We start from the raw sequence: 20,040 nt of genomic DNA, 5'->3' as shown, positions 1-20,040 counted from the left end.
TAAAGAAAACAAAGATGTCATGACTCCCTTCATTTCTAACTCCTGTCAGTATTCTGTTTTATCCCTTGTTCTTCCCTGAAACAACCTTCAACAAATATTCATGATGAGTCACGTGCCATCTGGTTGGGCCATGTGTGATTTTCCAAATGGACTTAAATTCTTTCTGGAACAGGGGAGGGTGCACCCTAACTTTTCTTTTAATCCACAAAACAGCAGGATGTCAGGGCCCCATTGGGCTCACAAGGACCATGCCTGGAAAAGAGCCAGGTAAGAAAGTACCAGCAGAAAGCGTCTTATTTTCTGTCAATTCAAACGCAGCCCACACTCTGGTACTGAGGGAAGCAAATCATATCCAGGCACACGCCCAGGAACAGGTCCAACCCCACTCTGCTAGCAGAGCGGCAGCCCCCACCCTACCCTCCTCACAGTTTGTGAGCAGGCTGCCAGCACCACACTTCTCGGCTTCCACTGAATGGCAGAGGAGCCTTCACTGCAACAACAGATGTGGGCCAGTGTGCTGCCATCCATCTTCCCCAGCCATCTCCAGGATGGTAAGGAAAGTGGTGCAATCCTTTTCCATGACAGGCCAGAAACACAAGCTCTGCCTTCAAGCCTGGCCTCTCCCCCAAAAGTTCCTAGAATTGACCACATCTCCCCTAGACTCCAGGCTTCCTGGGGTGGCTTCACCCCTTTGCAAGGCTTTGCAGCAGAATATGACATCGTAGCATGCCCAGAGTGTGAGGTAATAAGTGAGTCATGCTCCAAGAAAACTTCTGTCTTCTTCACAGCCCCCAGGAGTGGCCTGAGGAAGGGCTATCTGAGGGAGGATCTGCAAAGCTTAGTGCCACATATCTGGTCACCTAACTGATTTCCACTAGGGAACCAGACAAAGTAAGATGGCTCCTCAGGGGCAGCAGCCCCATGCCCAAGTGCCATGGCTGCCTGGAATGCGAGGAGAAAGGGCCATGGGTTTTGTGTTTTGGGGGGGTTTTTTTGTTTTTGTTTTTGTTTTAGAAGAGGGGACACTGTTTCAGTGGTTGTTTATCATACCAACTTTACCCATGGTGGTTTTCTTCATGTGTGTAAAACTAAAATAATGGTATTGCTATTCCCTTTTGATTAGTTACTTCTAAGGACTTGTGATTCCTCCACAGTCCCTGAAAGCATCTTTTTTTTTTAATGTTTATTTTGAGAGAGTGCACACATGCAAATGGTAGAGGGGCAAAGAGAGGGAGAGAGAATTCCAAGCAGGCTCCCCGCTGTCAGCACAGAGCCCAACACAGGACTCAAATTCATGAACCATGAGATCGTAACTTAAGCTGAAATCAAGAGTCGGATGCTTAACCGACTGAGCCACCCAGGCACCTCTAAAGCATCTTCTGATACAGGAAGGTGTGCCTTGCCCATACCCAATACAGTCAGGACTCATCTGGTTTGACAGGAGGGGTACAGAAAGAACCAGAGGACGCAAATCTCTCCTCTACCAGCTTACAAATCCTCTTGTGGGAAACTCCCACCATTCAGTTGCTCCTCGAGGTAGGAAATCCAACCAGAATAAACTTAGAAGGCAGAATCCAACATCATAACCAAAAGGGGCCTCAATTATTTTTTCTAGTTGGTAACAGGTATTGAAGGACTGAAATCCACACACTACCACTCCAATGCGCAAAACTGTTCCTTCTTTTATTTTTCTAGATCTGAACTGAACCTGCCAAAAGCTCCCATTCCCAGACAGAGCACAGAAAATAATCTTGCTAGTTAAGCCTATTCAGTCTCTTTCCATTTAAAACGGTATCATTTGGGATATTCTCTCAAAGTTTGAACTCCTTTTCAGGGCTGTTTTTATTCCTCTAAGTGCCCCTCCTGTATCCCAACATTGGGAGTATGTACAAGGTGTCATTGTTGCATTCTAAAGGCATTGAGAGAAGGGGAGTCCCTTTTACCCTTCTCTTTAGCACTGTTACGTTTCTTAATACCTGGGTGTTGGCCTCTGTCTAATGCAAACCCTTCTCAAGTATCAGCAGCTGGGGACCTATATGCCCTGTTCCGTTGGCCAGGACAGGGCCCAAGAACCCCCACTGGCTGAATAACACCCAGCTTGACTCTTTGCTGTCCCTCAGAGTGTCAGCCACACCCCTCCTCTGATCTATGGACTGTTCATCTCAAACCCCCTTGGGTATGCTCATTTTGCCACCCACCATATCAACCCCAGGGGGGCAAGTTCACTAGTTCTCACCTCTTGGTTACTGAATCCCCACTAAAGGCACATGATCCAACTACTTCTCACCTCCCAAACTGCTGACTAGTCCAAGCCAAGTGGGTCTATTATCTGGATTACTAGAGTGGCTACTCAACTTCCCTCCCTGCCTCCACCTGAACATGGTCAATTCTCAACACAGCAACCAGAGGGAGTGATCCTCTTAAAAGGAAACTCAGGTCCTAAACTCCTTGACTCAACACACTCCACTGGCTCCTCCTTCTCTCAGAGTGAAAGCCAAAGTGGGAGGCTGTACTGAGCAGACACCCATTCCCTTTCTGACCTCTCTCCTATCCTGGCAAGTGCTTAATCCACTGATCACTCTGGCCTCCTTACTGAGTCCAACTTAGGGCTGGAAGGAGAAAAGATAGAAAAGGAAACAGAATCAGGAAAGAAAAATGGTATAGAAGGAAAGGTCAGAAGGCAGGGGAAGATAGCACATGTGCATTTAGCCTCAGAGTGGGCTTTGGCAAACAACAGGAGTGAGAATACCAATAAGCTGGGCCCTACATTCCATCACTCTCCCACTGCATGCACTTGGCCAAATTCTGGTCTCCTTTATGCCCTTGGTCACCCCTCACCCTCTTCATGGGACATCTGATACTACAGTCTGCTTCCTACAACCTCTGGTACTCAGGAGTCCCCTTACCCTAGTCTACATTTCCATTTTTCCATAGCATTTATTACATAACATTCTCCATAAGCTACTTATTATGGCCCTTTATGTATCTATCTTCCCCCACTCTCTCACCCTGCCTCATTCCTCCAGAGCAAGGACCTTTGTTTTGTTCACCACTGCATCAATGTCATTTGACTACATTCTAAGCAACTCAATGTGAGCAAAAGTGATGTGTGCCACTCTGTCTTGTTCCTAAAAGAATTTAGGTGTCGGCATCCCTAGCCTTTCTTCCTTCCTACTAGCTGAGAGATGATGATATATGGAGTGGTCTGATGAGGACAACAGTGTTTCCACATTCACCCAGATCTTCTTACCTACAAACTCAGAGTTTGAGCTTCTAGCTAAGAGAAATGTGCTTCTAGATCATATAAGCCATTGTGTTTTGGTGTCCCTTTGTTACAGCAAATTATTTTATGAAAATCTATTTCATTTAGTCCTTTCCATATAAGACATCATTATTTTCATTTTCAAAGGTAAAAACTGGTTCAGAGGAGCTAAGTCACCTTGCATGAGATCAATTCAGTTAAAATATAAAGCGTTCCAGACACAGGCACAATGGAAAATATTAAGGCACAGCACCCATCTTAGGTAGACACAATCTGCTAAGGCCAGAGTTAATAGATGAAACAACCACCATCTAAACATCTGGTGTTAGATGTGCTCCTCTACACCAAGTTGTCCACATCCCTGCCTTTCCTGGAACCAGCCCTAGGAAGCAAACCTGACTATCACATGCACCTGGGTGGTTCTTCTGAAGAACAGTGTTCAGCTCAAGACAGGCTGGTTGTTCTCTCTTTGCACCATCCAGGTGGGAGTCCAGAGGAGATACAGGATGAGCAGTACCTTCATGCACATAGCAACGGGAGACTGAGCCGGGAGGGAGGACCATCTGGCAGAGGTCTCTCTTACAAACCTCTCTAACTACAGTTGTGCCCAAAAGCTTCTAAAGACCATTGATCAGAAAGCCCACAAACAATAGTGAACAGTGTAATCCAAGGTAAATTATTGGCTCTCTGTACCAGAGAGATGTGCCTCATCTCTCAGAAGAAAAGGAAATGCTCAGAAGACAAGAGTGGATATGTGCTTCCATGCTGCCCACAGAAGGTTGGGAACAGGCCAAAAGATAGAGAGGTCATTCTCAGCAAGATTTACATTCACCCAGCAGGAGTGGAAAGGCTGCAAGAATTATGTGACTCACTGAAGTTCAGGGTTAACAGATACATCGAAAGAACATAAACCAGTGATTTCTGAAGGTGACCATTAAACACAGCACTCAATCTTCTAGGGTCTGGAAGCCATTCTTCAGAGTGTCCTGTTAAATGCCTTTTTATTATCAGCAACTGGTCTTCTTTAAAAGATACATGCAGCTAACAGCCTCCTATAGGCAAGACAGACTCCAGGAAATCTGATTTTTTTTTCCCCTTACAAAAGTCATATTAATGTCACTTCTTTTAACAAAACAAAGAAAGAAGAAAAAAAACAAAAAACAAAAAACAAACATACAAAAAAACAAAGCCAGGTATAGGAAATTCTTATTTAAAAGCTGGGCCCCTGGTGCTTTAGCAATATACAATCACAAAACCAAGCTCCTTAAATCTGGGTTAGCCATGGACTCCTGCTCATTCAGTACCCTGCTGGGGTCCAGTCTGATCTGTACCCTGAAATATGTGCTGTGTCTCCTCAGAATTAGGTGACATATACTCCACCAGGGAAAGAAAGAAAATGAGTTTTTCTGAAATTCACTGTGTAAGGACCAGGATACAAACAAATATCTCCCAATATCACCAGAGGCGATCCTATAAAGGAAGCAGATACTGGAAAAAGAGGAAAAGAAGCCCATTTTTATGAAAAATGCAGAGGAAATCTTTCATAGCCGCCTTTGTGCAAGCATCTCCTCTAAGGACCTACAGTGCCTGCAAACACCTGCACACACACAGCAGTGGCTATGCCATCACCATTCTCAGTCACCTCTTGCTCAATCCCACTACAGAGACTAAGAAAAACCAGATGTTCCCCAAGCCTCCCTTGCAGCTAGAGGAGTCCAATGACCTACTGTTGGTCAATGAGAAACATAGGAACATCTGTTGGGAGTCCTCTGCAAAAGACTTTTCCTCCCTAATAAGAAAAGAAGGACTCATTCTTTCAAGTCCAAGCCTTGATGACTAGAACGACATCATCATCTTCCAACCAGGAGGGACAGATCAAGAAAATTCCAGAGATGCTAAGCCAGCATCAGGGCATACTAGAGGTGTTCAACCAGTCTTGAAACCACCTGTCTCCAATGTGCTAAACAGATAATAAATCATACTTTGGTTTGATCACAGCTTGCTGGCTTCCCTGTCACTTGTAGCCAAAAGCATCCTCCAGAACACAACAAATATCCTCTATTCTTTCCTGAAGTTGGATTTGGCACTTCACCATAGCTCTTAAAAGCAAATCCCATTCTGCCAAGTATTAGCACTTAATGCAGATTTTTGCTGAAAATCTAATGGGAATATGAAGGAATAGGTTAGATCACACATTACCCAGTGAAATTTAATAAAAATCCAGACTAGATCAATGTTTCCTTCTAAAGACCCAGTCTGAATTATTCCTCTTGACATTTTTTCCATGCAGATTTTTGAGACTTACCATCTCAGTCTTCACTGCCTCCTGGAAATTCCTAATTCCCAGCCCCTTTTGTCACCCCCAGCAATTTAGCTCTCTCCTGGATTCCCTAATCATGAATCCTCACACTCGTGATTCTTCTGGTAAACAAGAGGCATTACCTAATAGAATCTGTCCTCTTTAGAAGACAGGGTCTATGAATAGTAAATAGCAAATGATCTTCCTTTTTTGCAAATAATTTCTTACCACACTATACCCTCTTCCTGACCAAGGTTGATTGGCTAACTAGGAAGAATGGAAGAAATAGATGCAAAGGAAGAGAAAGGGGAAAGAGAAGGAAGTGAAATAAAGACATCCCATCAATGCTCACTTTCCACCATTAGCCCCCTATCACTCTCTTCTTAAGAAAGAGAACTGAAGGAAAAAACACAACACTTTCTTCTATTTCCCCCCCACACACCTATCTTCTACCTTTTGGATCTCCTCCCATTAGCTAGAAATAATTTTGAAAGGGCAACCTATATTCCCTATCTCTCTTTTGTTGCTTCTCACTCACATCCTCACCTGATCTATGGCTTCACCCTGCTGGCACTACACTAGAACTGTTTAGGTAGAATCTAAAACCCTTTGGTGCTCAGATGACCCATCCAAATGAAATCAAAGTGCCATCATGACAATATGGTACTATTTCATTTTGACATAGGCTCCTACAAGACAAGCTACGACCCCATGTTAAGGTATCTTTGGGCCACAGATTAAAAGACTAAAAGTATTGTCTTTTAATCCCCCTTTGCTATCAAGGTGCACACACACTCCAGAGTCACTGCATTCCTGCATAAAGCTCTGCCCAATTGTGACAACACAAGCTTAGGCCCCAGAAGCCAGGCCACATGCACTGGAAAGGCTTGTAGGTGAAAGCCAGCACCAAAGTGATGAAAAGTGCAATCTATGATACAACAGGTGGCAAGCGATAATGGTTCTGAGCAAACATGCAAGTGGGCTTTGAAGTTTTCTGAGATGCTTGTTGCTTTTCACCCCATGGATAAGGCAAATATGCTATGTACAGACAACGTCTAGCACTTTTTCACAGACTACAGCTATGGATGCCAATGCTGTGATCTCCTATGCAGCACAGAAAAATAAACCCCAGGCTTTAAGAAGTTTTTGCCATTTCAACATTTTTCCCTAAAAGCATAAAACTTTGTTTTCAAGTTCAAGAGATTTCCTACCCATTGGGGTTAAAAGCTGAAAATGAGGAATGGCTCTATCCCTCAAACCTCACCACTGGCTGCCCATGGCGAGCAGAATGTGTGAGGTTGCTGAGCTTCCTTCCCTGGGCTTACCAAGGGTGCTTCAGGATGGGGGCCTGGAATTTGGAACATTCTTTTGTCTCACAATTGCAAATGGCATGAAACTGAATCATGTGGAAAGGAGGAGGATAAAGAAATTGTGGTTTAGATACACAATGGAGTACTACGTGGCAATGAGAAAGAATGAAATATGGCCCTTTGTAGCAACGTGGATGGAACTGGAGAGTGTGATGCTAAGTGAAATATGCCATAAAGAGAAAGACAGATACCTTATGGTTTCACTCTTATGTGGATCCTGAGAAACTTAACAGAAACTCATGGGGGAGGGGAAGGAAAAAAAAAAAAAAAAAAGAGGTTAGAGTGGGAGAGAGCCAAAGCATAAGAGACTCTTAAAAACTGAGAACAAACTGAGGGTTGATTGGGGGGGGGGGGGGGGGGGGGGTTGGAGGGAGGGAAGGGTAGGTGATGGGCATTGAAGAGGGCATCTTTTGGGATGAGCACTGGGTGTTATATGGAAACCAATTTAACAATAAATTTCATATATTAAAAAAAAAAGAAAGGAGGAGGAGGAGCTGCCAGAGCTACAAGACTCTTGTCTTACTGCAGCAACCATGGCTGAGCTTAGAGCTAAATGCCTTTTCCATCCCCTGGGGTCTCGGCATGATCAGGTGACATATTGCTGGCCTCATCTTAGCCCAGCCATCACTTTCGGCTCGATTTTTGTCAGGCATCATGAGGCCAAGAAAAAGGCTAGAGGGGTAAAGCAGGCATCTGTTTATTCAAGTGATTTTTGTTCAAGTTTTGTTTTGTTTTTTCATTTCACTGTGCTCCTTCCTAGCCCCACTTGTAGAAAGAGCACCTTTGCCAGAAAACCTGGTAGCACCAGCTGCTTCACAGGAGAGGTGTTGTAAAGAGAGCCCAGAGGAAGCCGATTACCTACCTGCTTGTCTGAGTAGGCTTTATTCGCCAGTATTTGCTAAATGCAAGCTGCCTTGGAGGGCACACAAGGGCTTGGTTGATTTGCTTCTGTATACTTGTACATATGACAGGAATTCCTCAGAAAACACATCTTCAGTCTAGTCACTGTGTGCATTACAAAGCTGTTTTTCCACCCATGTATGGGAGGAAGGGGACACAGCCTTTCTTGCTAATTTAAAAGAAAAGAGAAGTGCTAGGGATCCATAGCACTTTATCCTAGAGCTAGAACACACGTCTCACTTGCCTTACTTTTATCACTGGCTACCCCTCTCACTCCTCCCCTGGCATAAACCAGGCCTCCGAAGTTTGCCCAAGTCCTTCCCCCAGTGTCAACACTGCCTCCTAGGAAGGTACTAGGAATTGGGGGGGAGGGAGGGAACTGGTTCCTATCTTTATACAGCAGAGTCAGTCCCATTGCCAACTCTATCTTACACGAATCCTATTTCAGTAAAACTATCAAAACACGTGGATCTTCCCCTCTAGATCACAAGCCACATGAGGGCAGAGACCACGTCTCATTCACCTTCCTATGCCCAGCCTCTTTCTTGGCACACAAGAGTCACTCTACAAATGTTAGTTTAACTAAACTGGTCATTTTATAGAATTAAATGGGTTGAGTTCTCATTTTTCATATTCAGCAAGCAAAGTATCAGGTATCAGCTTTACTTGCATATTGAGGAATCTCCATCAAAGCAATCAGGTTTTCTTCAAAAATTTTGCTTAGGTCTCTCTAGGCCAGCTCCAGTTTACTACTGTTATTTTTTTTTTATCATTTTTTTCTTTCACTCCATTAGTACCTCAGTTCAAACTGTAAATTACAGAGTGATCAGTGTTGGTCTGGCCCACTGAGAAGCAGATACCAAGATAGGATTACATGTGCAAGGCCTGTATTAGGAGAAGTACCTTTACAGAGATGAAATGGGGAGGAGCTGGATAAAGCTGGAGAGTGCTCAGATCACTGGGCATGTCTCAAGAGGGAGGAGAGGGTAGGTGCAAGCTTCCAAGGTGGCTGAGTAGCCTACAGAAGGTTTGGCAAGGCCATCAGTGAGCTCAAGAGCCAAGGTTGGCCTCCAGAGGATATATATGTCCCCCCACCCACCCCATAAATAGGCCTGCCTCAGTCTCCATAGGCTAGGAGCAGCCCTCAGGAAGTGACCTCAGCACAAATGTAGACATGGATTTCAAAGCTAATGGCCTCCTACCCAAATGAAGCCTCAAGGTTTGGGATGACAACCACCACAAACAAATCAGCTGTCCTCCAAGAGTTCAGGAGGACCCAGGTTAAACAATGGTTCACCTTCCCCCACCACAGTCAGGCCTGGGAAATGACCAGAAGAAACTAAGAGGTACAACAGGGCAGAAGCACCATCACATTTTGGCAAGCGGTTCTCTGTAAAGGAACTAGGCATGAACTGGCAGAGCCACTGTCCCAGAGGCAATGTCACACTGCAACCCACATGGCTGGTGTCTCCTTGGGTTGTATATGGCATTAAGCTACCTGGAGGGGCTATGCCCAAACCCGCATAACCTCTGTCAGACCCTCCAGAAAGTCACTCCCAATAAACACACGTTCCAAGTAAAAACCAAGGTCCTTACTCTGCCAAACATATACTGCTGTCCCCATGTGAAATCTGAAAGACTCACAGGGTATAGGACAATTCAACCCCTCTGCACTTGCCAAGCAAACAGCCTTGCTAAGGGTGAAGAGCCCCTCACACCAGAGTCTAACAAGGAATCATTCTGTTCCTGATTTGGTTGTGTCTTTAATTGCACTGAAAAAAGAATGAGGCTGGCGATGAGAAGGGCTGGCAGTCAGCACTCCCCGTGCCCCTGCCTTATTACAGACAGAAAAGAGACAATAGGCTATCCTACACAGACATTTCTTCCCCACCCCACCTTCTTTGCCCTGGCAGTCAACCTAATACCAGACCACACAACCTTCCCCTAGAAGAGAAGGCCTGAGAGAATTTGGTCATGAGCTCTAAATTCATCTTGGGGTCTAGGTAGAAAATTGCCCCAGCCCATCGAAATGTCCATTTGGGGGCACCTGAATGGCTCTGTCAGTTAAACATTCCATTCAATTTCAGCTCAGGTCATGATCTCACTGTCGTGGAATCGAGCCCTCCATCAGACTCAGCTCACAGTGCAGAGCCTGCTTAGGATGCTCTCTCTCCTTCTCTGCCCCTCCCCCACTCATTATTCATTCACTAATTCTCTCTCCCTCCCTCCCTCCCTCCCTCCCCCCCACCCCCAGCTCAAAATGAATCTTTTCTTGAATCTTTTTAAAAGACATCCATTTTGTTCACCATGGAGTATACACATGGAGTGACAATTACCTCAGCTTTTCCTCTGGCTCTCAGCACACTCACTCACCTAGGTATCAGTGAAAGAAAGCGTTTCCTACCATGTCATCCCCAGAGGCATAGATTCTGTTTTTAAACTGTGTATTCTGTTCACACATTTTGGGCATTCTGACAAGTCATTCGTCTGTGTACCCTTCAAATAGCCTTGTACATAGGAGACGCCTGATACGTGTTTGCTGAAATAATTGCCCATCCCTGCTTCAACCCAGCTATACACAATATCCAATCTCCTCATGCTGCCCACTTGTACTGAACGGAAACAGGAGTGGGCCCCTCAAAAACCGTATTTGTACTATATGGTCATAGCTGATTAGCCAGATTGAACATCTGACCCAAATTTGGCAACTCAGATCATCTGTCCTGGGAATTTGGAATTAGGATTTAAAGACTGATAGGATTCATATGTGCAGCTAGGCGTGGTCAGAAGTCAGATTCCACTAAATGGAGAAAAAACTGGCCTGCAGAGACAGAATATAGGAGATAGAAGCCGATACTGTCAGTGCCCTGCTCAGATCCTTCATACCACTTCATGTGCACTAGCCAACCACAAATGGCCAGCTTTATCCGAAGCCTTCCTCAGCAGCCCTGAAAAAATGAAAAATTAGTGCGTAGATACTCCAACTCCCTCAACCTCTACATGGGATAACTCTGAGTGTGTGTGCTAGAACACTGGTTATCAACCAGGCAATTTTGTACCCGAGGAGGGCATTTGACAATGTCTGCAGACATTTTTGGTTGTCAGAACTGGGGGGAAAGGAGTGCCATGACATCTATCAATGGAGACCAGGATGCTGTTAAATACCCTACAATTCTCAGGAAAGCCCCCTAACAAAGAATTACCCAGCCCGAAATGGCAATAGCATCAAGTGTAAGAAACTCTGCTCTAGTGGAAGAGATTGAAGACTAAGCTCCCCAGAGCAAGTAACCAGCTTACTAAGGTGTCTTTTACTGGCCACCTTCTCTTCCTTCTCTCTTTCCTTACCATTGCTTTCCTTCACCTCCCAGATAAACCACTTGTACTTAAATCCTTATTCAGGATCTGTCTCTGGGTCAACCCAAACTAAGGTGCTGAGCTTAACAGATGTTCAGTTCCTGGTTCCAATGCTTCTTATGATGCAAACAATTTAGTCCAAGAGCAAGAGCTTGCTAACTATACAGTATTAGAGGGGCACAGTCAACCCACAAGATTGCTCACTTCTGACACCAATTGCAGGTTCAAGGGGTTACCAAAACCACCCTCAGTTTTCATCCAAGGGATAAATCAGGCTAGACCTGCTCTCTTTATGCAGCTTTCTTCCATTCAAGGACCAATTGCATTCTCTAATTTTAATCTCTATTAGGATTAGAGTGATCAACCATCCTAGTTTTCCCTAAACTGGTTTCAGCAACGCAAGTCTCACTTCCCAGAAAACCCTTTAATCCTGGGCAACATGAACGGTTGGTCACCTTAATTAAGATTCAGTATTTGGAGGCTCTTAGGTTATTGAAAACTTGCCTCATATCCAGTAGATACTTCGTCTCCATAGGAAATCAATGTTATATGCTTTACATTGGGGGGGGAGGGGCGGTGGGGGGCAGGGTGGGAATGCGTGGCTGGATCCAGGCACACTCCCCACCTCGTAACATTACTGAACACCAAATCTGCAGACTGGCTGGACTGAGAGACCTCCCCTGGGCCCACATGGAGCCCCATGGCAGTGAGGCATCACAGCTTGGTGGTGAGATCATGCCTAGAAAGGCTTCTGAAAATGTGAACTGCTGAGAGTCATCATTAATTATATATTAGAGGGCACTCAACCAGGAGAGTTGGCATGCACACCTAAGGAAAACCCCAGTGGTCAGCAGCTGGAATTAAGAGATTGCCTCATGCTGGGACTGACATCAGCCATCTCAAAAAAGGGGGTGTGGCCCAGAAGGCTGTCAGCCTCAGCGGCTGCAGGATCACAGCATAGCAATCTTGTGCTTGGATAACGTGGAGACTGCTTAAAGAGAAATTCAAGAGTTACCACATGAGCCATAAAAATAAAACCGACAATCCCTCAATATCAAATCCAAGAGAATAGAGTCTTGCCTTATGTTTCTTATGCTCAAAATCTTGCCACAGAGAGACAAAAAGAGCATAACATGCAACTACCACAATATGTGCAATACACCTGGAGTTCTCTACAAGTATGTGACATTCATTCGCTCTATAAGTGTTTATTGAGCATGTCAGGTACTGTACTAGACACTTGATACTCAGGAAGGGAAAAGTCAGGAATCCCTGTCCTCATAAAATACATATTCTAAAGAATATGAAACTTCTGATGACATAATTCTATAGTGAATAAGTATTTGGTAAAACACTGAGAAGAATGAAAGTAATACGATGTGAGCACTAATATTAAGTCAAAAAAAAAATGAAAGGTCAGTGTTATACCTCACAGGTGGGACACCAGGGAGGATTATAGGGAAAGGAAGCCTTGACCAGACAGTCTCTAGAGGGCAAAGGGAGTCTGGCAGGAACTGACTCAACCAAAAAAGCTGACTCTGGAGAAGGCAGCAGGATGGCTCAGGCAACAAATGATGGAAAAAGGCTGGCAGCCACCAGGAAAGCATTCTGGGTGCAAGTCTGAGAGGGTGACTGACCCAAGATTGAGTGAAAGGAGTTAAGGTGTGACTGGCATGGTGTGGAAACCACCCGGTAACTATACCTGCTACATGCTGTTCTCACCTTCCTCCTTCATCCAATCATCCATTAAGTAGTTGAGTCTCCCCACCACATGCCAAGCACTGTGCTTCATGCTGGTTTCACACAGTGCTCAAAGAGATACAATGTCTTCCCCCAAAGAACTTTCTGTCTGGAGGGGTGCTAGACAAGTAAATAAGAAGTTATGATGGGTATGGTAATGCTACCATGGGGTATGTAGAGACTGTCAAGCATGCTCATCTCCCCCACTAATACTTTATTCAACTCCAGCCCTCCTCAGCCAATCAGGATTCCCTCACTTTACTTGAATGATGGAGGTCATTTCTTCTCATAGTGTTCTTTCCCACGCTGTTCTGGACTCTTGGAATTTCCTCCTGCTTCCCCACTTGATCAGGCTAAGTCATACTCACATTCCACAACCATCCCATTCATATATTCTGCCTTCTCCTTTGCTCAGCCATGGTACATACAACATTCCCCTCTAGAACACTTATCACACCTTATACCAGTTCTTGGCTTATTTATTTTTCTTCCCTACCAGACAGAAGAAAAGGGCTCAACCATGTATCATTTGTGTTGTTCCCAATTTATTCATTCATTCAGCACAGTAATGAAGATTTCTGAATGAACAAATGAATGAAATGAAATGACAAAAAACTCTAGCTTCTAGGGGTTAAGAAAAAAAATCAAATTAGGCATGAGGTTGATAATTCTGAACAAAGAGACAAATATGACTGTGCCCTTTGGTAGAATTTTTTTTCCAGTAATTTTCCCCTTTATTCCAGCTTTTTAAACAAAAAAAAAAAAAAACTACACATTCAAAGTATACAATCTGAGGAGTCTGGACATATGCAAACACCTGTGATACCATAACAAGCAAGGTAACAGATATATCCAATACCTCCCAGAGAGAAGGCTTAGCCAGCTAGGCCACTTTGCATCATTCTTTCTCCAACCAGTGGGCCAGGAGGCCAGGAATATCCCTCTAGCTAGTGGAGTTTCCTTTACCAGATGTAAGAAGTCATGGGAAAAGTTCTTCCATCCCAAACACCTCCCCAAAATACTAATCATAAAACCACTATTAGAGAAAACCCATCCTCTAAAAGGTGTTAACTCCAGACTTCTACAGGAATCTAAAGATTGTGATCTCTACTAAAACGCTTCCCAAAAAACCTTCCAATAAACTCTAATAGTTTGGTTTTCTTCTGAGACTTGAAGACAATTCTCACATCACCCTGATGATCTAGGTTCATTACTAATGGATGAGTGATCCACTAAGGCAAAAAGAAAGAGGGAGGAACAGGAGAGAGGGGGAGTGGAAGAGGCAAAGAGGGAACAGAAGGGGAGTGAAGAACTGTGGTTGGGGAAAAAGGAAAAAGAATGTCTAGAGTTGGTCTTTTGAGCCATTTAGACTTTTAGGTTCAATCACATTACACCAATCTGTGATATTTACAGTCCCCAGGTGCATTTCACCTGATCAAAAATACAAATATCCTTTTGCATGCATAGGTACGCATGACCTGCTGTTTAGCCTTTTAATCACAAGAAAAAAAAATACATTTATTCACTCAGAACTACAACATCTAAACTCCTGAAGCACTACATAGTTCAACATCTGGAATTCATCACCAAGGTTACACTATTCAAACAGCCAGCATAAGGGAGACAGGCTAAACCCTACAACTTAGGCACACACAGAAGTGGGCTGAGGAAGCATAGGTTACAAGTCCGTCTTCAACTTCATTTTGCTCCTACACAATTAGTTCACAGGTTGAATGGCATTTACATTAGTAAATGTAATTTACTAAGGTTGGCAAAGGTATTGAAAATATATTGAGTTAGAAGCAAAAAGCCAAGGGAGGTTGAAAATCTGAGAACAATCTAGTACCTCTCAATATATGGCCATTTTTAGACTTAAAGGTTTTGGTCCATTTTTGTCAAGTGGTTTCTCCTTCCCTATAACCAGAATCTTAGTACACTTTACTGTAAAATAATCAGGATAAGGTTCTCAGGGCAGCCTAGCTCCTTGTCTTATGCTGAATCCCTCAGGAAGTCTGCATCCTGAAGGAGCTTGTAAGTGATGGGTCATTTACCATGCATCAGACTGTCCTGGGCCAAGCACCCGTACTTAGTGAAGCATTTGTAGCCCAGTTGAGAACTTAAGTCACCTTGACAGCTACAGGACTGTAGCTACTATAGCTAAACCTACTTGTGACAGAAAGTCTCTCCACTATGGAAGAGCCATCTGGGGATGAATGGGGGGTGAGAAAGCCCACAAACAGAGCCAAGAGCCACTCAGAGGGAGAACCAAGAGCAAGGACCCTGGAGTCAGAGCCAATTTTGGATTCTGACCCTGTTTCTTGAGAGCTGAGTTGTCTTCTCTGAGCCTTAATTTCCTCATTTTTAATATGGTAATAGCAGATGCCTGGGTGGCTCAGTTGGTTGAGCATCCAACTTTGGCTCAGGTCATGATCTCACGGTTCATGGGTGGGCTCTCTGCTGTCAGCACAGAGCCCACTTCAGATCTTCTGTCCCCCTCTCTCTCTGTCCCTCCCATGTGCACTAACTCAAAAATGAAACATTTAAAATTTTTAATACAATGGTAATAACAGTATCTACCTAACTGAATTGAGATTTAAATATTCAATTACATAAAATGCCTAAAACAGAGCCAGGCACTTAGTAGAACTTAGTAAAGGAGTCTTCCTTATTGTGCATTTGACAGTGTGTTCCATTCAATAGTTGTCCAAATGCCTATAGTTGTCAGTTTTATTTACAGCCTCCTGAGGACAGGGAACATGGAAGCCCAAGATCTGGCCAGTATATAGCCTCCAAGATTTGAAGACACTGGGTACTGATCAGATTCCCAAATGTTATAACTAGAAGAAAACTAAAGAACTGTCTAGGCTGAATACTTTCCAAATTCTCTTTTACACACAGAAGCCATTCTTCAAACAAAAAGTTTCTACAGAAATTCAATACAAGGGGTGCCTGGATGGCTCAGTCAGTTGAGTGTCTGACTCTTGATTTGGGCTCAGGTCATTATCCAAGGGTTGTGGTATTGAGCCGCGCATCAGACTCCATGCTGACCATGGAGCCTGAAGATGCTCTCTCCCTCTCCTCCCACCCCCTGCTTGCTCACACATGCTCTCTTAAATAAAGAATTAAAGAAATTCAATATAAAGCAGAGCAGAGCTAATTTAAGTGGGGGTGGCAAGGCACAAGAAACCACTTGCTATTCACAGCCATTCCTGCAGTGATGCCCTTGAAGCACATCCACCAGACCCCAAGTCTCCAGATAACATAGTTAGAAAACTACTGGTCTAACACACCCTGCTCTTTTAAAAGCAGAGAAACTGAAGCCCAGAAAGGTTAAGTCTCTGCCCCAATGGTATTCAAGGATCGAGTATAGAACCAGGTCTAGAACCCTAGACTCTTTGCCACAAGACAATGGTCAGCCCCAGTGGTATCACCCACAAGGGGAGAGAAGAAACGTGTCTTGAGTGCTCCTCCACCTTCCAGGCCATTCATTCAAACCTTTACCAAAGTTTTCCCATCATTCCTGTCTCCCCTGCCCAAAATATCCCACCCTCCAAACCTTCTCAGTCTCCTCTTCCTTCTCAAAACTTACCCGCCCTCTCTTGTTCCCTCAAGTCCCTGCTCACCACTGTTCAACATGCTGACAAACCAATCAGTAAAGAGAGATTCTTGGATGCTTATATATTACCTGAGTGATGTCTACAAGTATACTTTAACAAGAACCTTCTAGAAACCTTTAAAAAAAATCTCAAAAGAAGATTTATGTTGAGCACTAGAAGGTTTTGAATAGAGGTTCTTTTAAATCATACCAAGACTTACCTTCTAGTATGGGAATCACTTCACTTGTGTATGCCAGAGATGAAAGGCTAGAAGGGGAAAGAAGTGGGGTTAAATACCCCAAAAGGAAACCTGACACCACAACTCCAACTGAACTTTCCACAAAAAAGACTCCCCGTCCCCTGTTCTCAGTCACCTGATATATACCTAAGCTGTGCAAAAATCATAAGCACTTCAATCAGAGTGCTACAAAAGTAACTGACAGTCAGAAAACCCAATTTCTAGCCCCTATTCTGCCATTAACTAGCTGTGTGGACTTGGAACATTCTCATTACCACTTAACATCCATGTCTCCTCAGCTGTAAAATGGAGAAAGGGGATATAATGGCTCTAAAGTCCTCTCAGATCCTATGTTGAACAACTCTGTCATTCTTCAAGCTGTACACTTCATGGGAGAGAGGACGGAGACAGCTGGTCTTCAAAAATGTGCTCTTTCTTCTATAGCTTCCCTTTCTCCACTCAGAAGCAGCAGCCTACCAGGAACTACTTGCAGCTAGTGGGGCCATGTGACTTGTTCTCCCCAACAGAACATGAGTGCAAATAATGCCTGTCACTTCCGGGCAAGGTGATTAAGATGCTGATGTCCCTTTTCCACTTACTCTTCCCCTATCTCTGGCTGGATGTAGAGGATTATAAGGCCTAGAAGAGGCAGAGCCACAAGAGAAAAGGAGCCTGGGTTCCTGAATCACTGTGTGAAGTGGCCACTGACCAGGAACATGCACAATGGACCATTACATGAATGAGAAGTCAACTTTTAGGTGAAGCCACTGAAATTTAGTGGTTTATTTGCCACAAGCAGCTAGCATGATGTTAACTACAAGTAGTACAGAGTTCTAAGAGATTTGGAGCTTCATTACAATTTGAAAAATCTTTATGCAAAGCAGAATGCTAAGAGTTGGAGAGATTGAACAATGAGAAAATATATCCCTTCCCTAGTACAGCATAAACATATTCAAGTTCCTATAAGGCAAAATGAGGTGAATTCCATAAGAAAGCAACAATCTGTAGGAGGGAGAATGAATAAAGGCCACCCAACTCACCTCACTGAAGACTTCTGGAAAACATCCAAGGGAACCATTATTAGTTCCCAGATGGACTTGAAATTATGTTCCAGTTCAGTTAGGCCTCCTGATACTCAGGATGACCCACACTGCCCTCTGATTAACACACTCTGGTTTGGGGGTAATGGCTGCTTCCCCAATACATCAAGACTCCCAGCATTCCCCAGACTCAGCCCAGGCACAAGGATGTGATTTGCCCAAAGCTGTAGTTCCATCCTTTCTTAACTCTAATTCTCCTAGATGAAGGAACAAGGTATGTCAGCCCCACTGACCACCCAGAGGGACTGGGAAGAAACACAATTACCAGCATCAGAAAGCATGCTAAAAGGACCAATCCCAAGGAACATTAAATTTGCTAACACCTCTGAAAAGAGAACAGTTGGATATCAGGTGGTCACTAGCCACTGAAAGTTACTCTAAACTTCTCAGAGGTTGAGAATATTGCCATTTATTACTTGGGGACTTGTCAAAGTATTATTTTCATTACACTAATAAATACTGTAAATGTCAAAATAAAAAATACTTTAAGTTCTGGAACTTGTCTTATCTAAATCTATATGATCTGGAAATATTTAGCAAGGGAGCCCTGTAATACAAAACAGATACAGAAAGGGTCCCAAGGAAAGCCCTTGGGAAATGCCAAACTATTAATTACATGTTAAACCTAAAGTCTATTTAACAGCAATTGCCTATACTGCAAAGAACAAAGCCAAATGTATTCCAGGGGATGGAGCAGAGAAGTCTAAATTCTTTGGCTTCTTTGAGTAAAGGCCTCTAAAGATGAAACAAAGTTGTAATGGGTATTTGAATTTTGTTTAGATTGTGAGGAGAAGGGAAGAAACTTGGAGATATTTGTTTCTCAAATAAAAAAAAAAAAAGAATTTTGATTTTTTTGCTTTACTATAATAAGCCTAAACTAAATCTAAATAAGAACTTGTACGTCAAAAACTCTAAACTGGAAATTTTGCCAAGAAGACTCTCACTTACCTACAAACCTGTCTATAAGCCCTCTTCTCACATGGAATCCATGTCATTTATCAAAATATTTTCACTTTAAATTAAAAAAAAGTAACATGAACATTTAAAGGGGAGTTTCACATATATATGCACGGACAAGTGGGTCGTACTTTTTGAGGGTTTCTGCTTTGACATCATTTGTAACTACATGCAATGTGTTCTCTGAATTCTTCACAAAAGAGGTGTTACAGAATTATTAAACTGCAACACCGATAATGTAGATGTATTCAAATTCAGAATGAAGATGAATGTGACCAGCATTTGGACGGCAGGGCGTGACCCAGTTTGCAAGTGAATCATAAAAAGATTTCAACCTCCACATAAAAGTGCAGCAATTTACCTGCACCACCCCAGCGAAGACCAGCACAGTTCTACATTTTTCCAAGAGCCATAACCACCCACAATGACACATCCTTGGGCACTTGCAGAGGCCCCTAACAGCTAACACACTACACCAGGCCTATAAAGCATGTTTTTAAGTTTGTTTATCTTTGTTTATGTGAATTCCACCCCCTCCCTCCCCAACGTCTTCGATGAGGCCATTAAGTGCTTGTTTCTGAAGCTGGTGCAATCCTTGTTTTTCCTGTGGCTTTTGCTCTTCAAATCTGGGTCTCCGCCCACAAGTCCTTCTTAGCCAGCTGGCTCTTGGGTACTTGCTTGGCAGAAACCACGTATCCTTTTATTCCGTGCTACCTGGCTTCTTCCTGCTGCAAGGAGGTTTTCCCCAAAGCGGATGGAAGGCATTTCACACAGGATGAGCAATTATCTGTGTTGTGTTTTGCCACCAAGTCTCTTTATTGCTCTCCCAGGCAGATCTGATAGAGTTCCTCTGAACAGCTGGAAAGGATGTGAACCTGGGGAAGTTTCTAGTCAGTCACTTCATTGGCTGTGATTATGGAATTGATAAATTTTAGTGGTTCATTTTTTTTAACCTATTCATTTCTCCAAAAGGTGTTTCTGCCACTTACAGACTTTTTTTTATCTATAATAAGATGTTAATGCTAAAACAAGAATTAACGTTTAAGATTGTTGAAAACAGTTTTCAGACCCATCCAATTCATTACATGTGGGTAGTGAGTAAACACCAAATGAATTAAGTAAACTTAATATGAATTGCTTTCATATTAAGATTAGTTTTAAAACTAATCTTACCTTGAACAGCCATATTTAAAATTATAGTAGATTCACAGTGCAAAGCATATA

The 20,040-nt window shown here is 43.4% G+C and overlaps 1 pseudogene; it reads left to right on the top strand.

Moving 5' to 3' along the window:
• Positions 1–4,787: 4,787 nt before the first annotated feature.
• The window catches only part of LOC132664655 (large ribosomal subunit protein eL32 pseudogene), a 29,294-nt pseudogene continuing 14,041 nt past the window's right edge, over positions 4,788–20,040 (top strand).

This window comes from Panthera onca, chromosome F2 (assembly GCF_046562875.1).
Source record: "Panthera onca isolate mPanOnc1 chromosome F2, mPanOnc1 haplotype 2, whole genome shotgun sequence".
Lineage (NCBI taxonomy): Eukaryota > Metazoa > Chordata > Mammalia > Carnivora > Felidae > Panthera > Panthera onca.
The sequence above is the reverse complement of the archived record's forward strand: the minus strand, read 5'-3'. Positions and strand labels throughout refer to the sequence as shown.